This window comes from Anopheles merus, chromosome 2L (assembly GCF_017562075.2).
Source record: "Anopheles merus strain MAF chromosome 2L, AmerM5.1, whole genome shotgun sequence".
In the NCBI taxonomy this organism is placed as follows: domain Eukaryota; kingdom Metazoa; phylum Arthropoda; class Insecta; order Diptera; family Culicidae; genus Anopheles; species Anopheles merus.
In genome coordinates this window covers 48,733,836-48,742,140 of record NC_054083.1, presented here as the reverse complement: position 1 = coordinate 48,742,140, position 8,305 = coordinate 48,733,836, and positions in this window count along the sequence as shown.

Here is an 8,305-nt window from a genome sequence, read left to right as displayed (position 1 = left end):
ATGTAACAGTTTGTGACTACAAAATGCTCATATTCGTTGCAACAAATGCTACTTATTAAAGACAGTGGATGCTCAAAAAAAAATACGCTAACTAACGAATATAAATTACACAAGCCCTAACCAACAAAAAACTGTTGATTAGCAGAAATCGCCGTGCGTAGTAATCAAACGTGCGCACCTTAATTGAATGTTTATGCTTATGTTTTTTTGAGCCGGAGAAGATAGAGAGGGAGAGAGAGAGAGCTACTTTTGTGTAATTACTTTTGCAGCACTCAGAGTCCTTTGCTTTAACTCCTTTTGGGCCTGGCAGTTGGCTTCCAAAAGCTGTCAGCCGATTGTGACTTTGTGTGTGACGGGCTCGAGATCTTGCCAGCATTAGATCAAGCCACGCACACCCCAATTCCGATGATGCATGAGACTTAAAACCAATAGCTGTTTTTGTCTTCTTCCTCTTTCATCCTTTTCATCACCGCGCCAACAAACGGCAAGGATCTACGAAAAATGGCCACGTTTGATTGCGTGCGCTTGCAGTGTGTGCGTATGTGTCCGTATGCGTTTGTATTGGTTGATTGTGTTGTGAATTCGAAACTGGCGAGGAACACGACCCGCGGGGAAAACTCGACAGAGCACAGCACAGCGAAGTGACATTAAAAGCGAAACGCACAAGGGAGCAGCCACCATGGAACCGGGGAATGGTGGTCCGAAGAGAGGAAGAGCCACTAATGTATGTGTGTGTGTGCGTGCGTGTGGATGGGTCGTGTATGTGCACAAAAGAGGAACAAAAAAAAAGGTGGGACGGGAGAAAAAAGGGAAAATAGGTACCGAAACCCGGAGCAGCTGGCACGTAAAAACGCCAATCAACATTAAGTCCTGCCCGGGTTTTTCGATGTTGTTGCTGCTGCTGCTGCTGCTGTTGTTGTTGTGCTGTGCATGCTGTGGTGGTAGTGTTCGACGAGCCTTACCGCGCGTAGAACGCGATCCTCACGTGTCTGCCCCGTCTTCCCTTCCCGGTGGGTTTAATCAGGTCCAAATAGTGTGATGCATTTTTCAAACCAAACCAACCAACCGGTGCAGTTTTCCGTGCAGCCTCGGGAAGATGGGAGGGGGGGGGGGATTTGCATCCTTTCCTGACCGCCGACGCATTTTGGGGACGAACACAGATGGAAAAAAAATGGTCGAGGAATATTTAAACGCAACGACACGCATTGGTAGCATGAAATTAAATTTGTACCATTTCCCACTCCCTGAGGTCCTTTTACGTGTGAGGCTAGTGGAGTGTGCGTGTGTGTGTGTGTGTGTGTGATTGTAAAGAATCTTCTCCTCCTGACCGGGCACACACACTATCGATAGAGCGCATCCTTTCATTTCGATTCCAGCAATTCATCTGTGCAGCGTGTATGAAAGGAGCCTCTGCTGTCCCTTCGACCATTGCAATTGAAAATATGGTTTGGCCAATGTTACACAGCGAGAGGGAGAGAGAGAGAGAGAGAGGGACACCATGGGCAAGCGTTCAATGCGAATGGATAGAATGAATTTCATGCTACATTGGGGGAGGTAGAATTGCACATCAAGGTTGGTGCTGGCTGGTACCCGCCATCGGAGTGCAGAGGAAAGTGCAATCGAAACGCACGAGAAAGGGAAATCGGTACAGAGAAAGGGTACCGGGAGCGTGCACAACAATAGGGCCTAGGACCTGTGGATTTGTATATTTCATTCGACAATTTCCTCCAAAAAGTAATATGAAGATGCTCCCGCTTTGCTGCTATCTTCGGTGTTTCTGCCTGTCTGTATGTTTGCATCCGGATCGAAATCTAATAGTAAGACGAACAATTGAAATTCATCTTAATAAGAAAGTGAGCTGAATGGGGCTTCAGAATTGGAAGTTGGACGAGATTGGTTCTGATCTTTTTTTTTTATATATATTTTGTGCACTGACTAGTCCAATGCGTATGCGTGTGTAACGATGTGTTACAAATCAAGGCAGAAGCATATTCAATTGTATTACTCGTATCCTTTTGATATTGAAATCGACATTTCTTTTATTTTCAAGCTACTGGATCTTTTATGAAATTTCATTTCATTTTTCTCATTTTTTTGTATTACTTTTATTTAATGTGCATTTACTTCGTTTTCTTGCTGTGTTTGGTTTACCAGTTTTGTATTTCGTGTGTATTTTGTTTACTGCTTTTCGCTCATTTCTCGTACTTTAACTTCTAGATATTACATTTCGAATTTTCTCAATTTATTTTTTTAGCTATTTGTTTTCAGGTTCTTAGTTTATGTTTATCTGTTCGTTTATTTTCTTCTTTTTTTTCTTAAATTTAATCAATCTATTTCCTACTCTATTGTTTGTCTCTTATTTTTGTTTTTTTTTGTTTACTCCTTTCATATTTCTATTTTTCTTTTACTCATTTTTAATTAACTTTATTTTAACTTTATTTTTGTTTCTTCTTCTTGCCATTGTTTCTCATCTTTTAAAATTTACATTTAATAATGTATCCAATCAATTTTACTGAGCTGTTTGTTGTGTTTTTACTTCGCCTGTTGCTCCATGTCAGCGTTTTTAAGGACTTTGCTGCATTGCTCTCATGTGGACGCCATTCTTTTCCCCCTTTTTTTGTTACTCTTCCAACAACCCTGCCAGCAAGTGTTGGAAGGTGACTTTTTAATCAAACATAAACATAAACACACAATGAAACATGCTCGCACCGATGCTTCATTAACCCATTTGCATTCGGTTGGCCATTGTCGTTTGTTTTCCTTCCCTGTTGGGCTTCATTACATTTCCACAGCTAGTTGCGAGGGCTTATGTTGCTCTCGCTTTGAGGTACTTCATTAATTTGCCAATTTGCCACCAGCTTCGCGTTTCCATAGCATGGGTCACACACACACTGACACGCGGTGTCCTGTCGGGTGGTAAAGGTGATCGCAGCTGAACCAGAACCGACCGACCTGTCAGGGTCACTAGCTGATGGGGTAGGGTAACAGGGTGTCGATGTCGTACGAGCCCAGAAGCTGCCCTGTGGGTCCGTTGACCGCTGCCGTCGCCGGTAGCGCGGGTCATGTAATTACTTACTTACATGAGTGGTGCCTGTTCGTTTTTTTTTTGCATTCAAACTTCATTTTCAACAGAAAAAAATGAGCCCTCTCTCACGAGGAAATGGTCGATGGAAAAGCGGTTGCAAAATAGAGTCAATTTTTATCTGCTTTTTTTATACTGCTGAAAAGCTCAACCGTTGCTCAGCGGCTGTGCGTGCTCAGCCACGTCTCGTCGTTACACGATTCGGGCTGACCGGGTATTGAAAAACATTTATTTCTGTCCGCACTACACGTAACCTTTCATGTAGTAAGGCTTCTTCAAACTATCAATTGAAGCAAATGGAGGAAAAAAATGGCACATGAAAAAAAAAAACAATTAAAAGCCTTAACCTCATCAACAACAATGCATCCTCATCTTGGGCAAAAGAAGAGTGGATGAGGCATTTTGCGCCAACCGACTGATAGGAGAAGGCTCGCTTCCTTTTTGCATTTGTTGTTGCGTACCGTCCTTTTGTTTGTTTTGCATTTTGCACAAGCCAAAGAAATTCCTCATCCAAAGCGCAATTGCAATTTGCAGCGCAAAATGCTGCCGCTCCACGGTGGAGCAGGGCCAGGGACGGGCTGGGAGGTTTCAGCAACTGGCTAACCTCAAACAAAACGAACAACGACGCCTTATGTTGCTGCTACCTCTACTCATTATACAGGCGAGCGTTCCACACCAACCGACGTACCAACTGGCACCGCACGGCACCGCAACAGGACCTCTTCAATAGCCCCGCAGGACGAAAGTTATGGAGCAGCAGATAGCGGGAAATAATTCTTATACACAGAAACGAAAACACAGAGATCCACCTCCACCTCCAGCTCACAAACACATTGCCATGGAGCTGCCGAATGGACAAAAGAAGGATAGTGGAATCGTAGAACGAGTTTAAATAAAACCCCCTGACAAACCGGACAACACAAACGGTGGCCACAAAAACGCAACAAAAAAAAAATCCTCCCCATAAATGAGTATCAAAAAGAGATAGCGGAAATGGTTGGAAAACATAAAGCGGGCGAAAAAATAGTTTTAAATATATTTTCGAATGCAACACAATACACGGCGAGTTTGCTCCTGCTGGAGCGCTACGGTCAGTCAGTCGGTCGGAAGTTTTGTGTCCTTTTTTCCCCCCATTTTGTTTGAAGCGCAGAAAGGAAAAAAAAATACACAGCTCCAAGGCTACCGAATGCAGGAGCTGCTATGATCATAATTTTTAGCACGCTGGTTGATTTCTGTTTCTGCGCCAAAACTACGCGCCGCTTTCAAGTTAGCCGCGCGATTTCCAACCGGCCCCCGGGGAAACGGCACACACGGCAAAGTGGGCAAACGAAGCGAACGAAAAGCTGACCCACACCGGGCCGATTGTAATTCAGGATAACAACAGGACACTTTGTTGCTAAACATGTTAAAACAAAGCCCCTCTCTGTCCCCAATACTCACTCTTTCTGTGTCTTCAACCCATGTGTGTGTGTGGTAGGGACACTTTTAATGAGCTGATTATATTGCACCGATAAAGTCGCAAGGACCCCCTCGGGGTGGAGCATGAAATGCTACGGACCGTGTCCAAAAAATGGCAACAACCTCCCCTCTCGCCATATGTGTTCATCTGTCTGTGTGTGGATTTGCTGCATTTGGTAATGCGTTTTAGTGGTTTTTTGGTCGGTATTTGCAAGCGTTTCTAGAGATATGGTTGTGGGGAAAATAGATGAGAGAAAATAGCAACAGACACAGAAGAGATGGTACTCTAGAGTGTACAACAAAGGCAATCGTAATATGAATGTAATATGTTTCCAATTATACTGCTCTTTTCTGTTCATATTACAGTAAGGATCTCCTCTCTAATCACATCGTGTGCTGGGTGCAGACGTACTTCCCAAGCGACAAAACTAACACAACATGCTTTCTCGCTCTCTCAGTTTTACTGATCTATTGGGTATAGAATGAGAAAGCATGTCGATTTTGTTAGTTGGGTTGATTTCATTGCTCTCCTAAAGAGGATATAGCTGACCACACGCGGTCCAGTTGGGAACTGAACCAAGTCCATGCTCTACAGAACCCGTCGCGTCTACGATTAGACCAACTGACCGCCCGTTCGCACGTCGTGATGTAGGCTAATATAAACTAGAAGATCATCTTGAATTTGCTAATCTATCATTTACGTTTTTCACTCATAATTTTGTTACAATCAGTGTTACGGACGGTGATAGCCGTCGTCATAAAATTTTACAAAATGATACTTTTTGAAGCATCGCATTCTAGATCCAAGCATTCATTCGACAATCACGGAGAAAAAAATTTCATTTGACACGATGATATTTTTCTGCTACAATCATTTGACTTTTTGATTTTGCCGTACCTCAAGTGAACTGGATCTTCATTGAAAATGGGTGTTTTTCGTGTTTTCGCGTGAATTTCTATACTACTAATTTCTATACTACGAATTTCTATACCTGTAAGATAACACCATTTTCCTGTTAGACTGAGTGAAAATATGAAGTGGTCTAATGGCTAAGTATCGATAAATGCACGATTAAGCAGTTCTGGCATCTCATGAAAAATTTCAAATAACATTCATTCACAAATGATTGTCGCTTTTGGAAAGTCGTGTCATGGTAACCATGAATATCATGATCAAAAAATGATTTTGACACCCGCTTACTGCGAATATCATAAAAAAAATATCGACAATTAACAACACTGGTTACAATATTTGACTGCACGCTAAGTTCCTTCAGAAAACTCTCCAGTTTAAATGCATTCATTGTGCATTGGGAATAATATTCGTTCAAAAATGATCACCAACACACAATCACATTCAATGCAGCACGTGTGCATGTGCAGTAGGATGCTGAATATATTTCTCCCTAGAAAAAAAAAAGACTAACAACCTCGTCTGTGACATCGTATCCTATTTTTCCATCGTCCTTTCTCACACACACACAGACACACTACGAGCTACATTTTATTCACACATCAAAATTGGGGTTGAAATTTGAATCGAGTTTTAAGGGATGCATTTTTGCTGCAGTGGTGAGTGTGTGCCACGGGTGTGTTGATAATGAAACAGTGTCCAGTTTCAAAAGCGGGCAGGCACAAAAAAATCCCATTGGACTATTCGGAGGTTATATTCGGACAGAATAATACATGCAGCTACTACTGTGAATTGTGCATAAAATCCATTACAATGAGAAGCGGTAGAAACAGTCATACAAAAAGGGATAGCAAAAACGAATCCCAGCGCCTGTCCTTGGTAGTGGTGGTGGTGATTCGGTGTTCGGTCCTTTGTTGGGATGACGGGCAGCAGGGAATAGGAAAGTTGTCGTACGAATTTATTCATCCACATTGTTTCGCGAACAAATCTTTCTATGCTGTGGAACGAGGAAGGTTTCTCTTCCATCGCAAGATCGCTTCATTATCACACGATCGTATATACGGTGCTCTGCGCGGCTAAGCTACAATTTCGCGATCAATTATGATCTTTTTTATTCATGATTTAGCAAGCTTAAGATTGCGGGTAAACTGACCGTAATTTTTTTTTTGCTTCTTCTCTCCCTTTGAACACACAGAACAGAGGAAAAAAAACCTAGGAATACTAAAACCTTCTTGTTGTTGTGGTCACGGATGGAATACCGAAAGCTCGGGGCAGAATGCATTCATATTTTTGCACGCTTCTGGTTCTATCGGAGCAAAACTGCATGAGAATATGTTGCATACACACAGTGTGTGTGAGTGTGTGTGTGTGGGTTTTTTGTTTCTTCCTTTACCACTCGTTTTTCTAGACAATTTGCTCCATTTCTGGGCAATCGGGTAAGGAGAGCTAGATTTTTTTTGTTTAGACTTGCCCCTTTTCTGCTCTGTTCTCGCCACTCATGTGCATCCTTGTGTTTTTTTTTTGTTTTATTGCACACCACTTTCCCTGTAACAAAACGTGTAGAAGTCATCATATTGTTTAAAGTTCTACAACTTTTCTCCATGTGTGTGTGTTGTGCTTCCATTACGTAAATTTGCATCTTCTCCACCGTAAGCTTGCACTGGTCAGCAATTGCAACGTCAGTAGAGTTGTAGTTCACAAAGCACACGTTCGCATGCCTTTTTTTACATTGTCCGCTTCCCGTCCGCACAAAGAAAAGTCCGTTCAAGCGCGACGAACACCTGTGGGCAGCTAGAATGTGTGTCTGAATGTGGTACGTTAAGCCACGATATAAAAAAAAACCTTGTAGTTAAATGTATGTAAAAAATATTCCCCACCCTGAGCAATGTGCTGACGGATGGACGGATGGAATAGAAAAGGCTAACACTCTGCGCGGATAAACTCAGTGTTGCAAAAAAATTGAGAAGGACGAACGCGGTCCATGTTTGATTTAATGAAAAAGTGTTCGTTCTCAGTTTTCTTCCCTGTGCTGTGCACGATACGCTCTAAACAAAAGCTCAATTTTATGCTTCATAATGATTGCCGGAAAGGCTACGGCGGGAAGCTGTGCAACAATGAAGGATGAGTTTTCGTTTCGGCTGGACAACTTTGTACAGCTCTCGTTAGGAAAGCTTTAATTGCTCGCTTGTGTTAACTTGTGGTTTTGGTACGAATGTAATAGTTGTGCTTTTAATTTTCGTAATTATTTTCTATTTCCCATGTTGTTTTGAAAGGTGTTAATACACTTTGATATTAATTTCATAGTTACAGATCGCTTCATAAAGTGGTGCGTGTTTTATAAACTATTTCCCAAACAAAACTACACACAACTGCACGAGTCAGCAACACACTGTAAAAACTGCACACCTTTCAAAACAATCAGAAGAACCTCCCCCCGCATGCCCCAAAGCCAGGGCCATTGCCATTTTCAATAAATTTCACCACCTTACGGGCTCACCGAAAGCTGTGGCGCTTATTGCGCGTTCGCACATTTGACACTGGCAGCCGGGCAGCATTAGAAGACGCTGCTCCCGAAGTATCAACCGATGCCTGTCAGGGTAGAATCTCATGCTTCTCTTCTCTTTCGTTCTAAATAGAGAGAAAAACAAAACAGAAAACACCCATCTGCGAAGTGGAAACGATGGCCGATGGCACTTCAGAATCAGAGCGAAGACGCTTCCGGGGAAGAGTTTGCAAAAGTAATGAAAATCACGAAACGTGAAAGAAAAGGAGCCTGTTTTGAAGGGGGAAGTGTGGAAGTTTGGATATGGGTTTTTTTTCTCCCATTTTCGCCTTCAAATACAGGAGCCAAA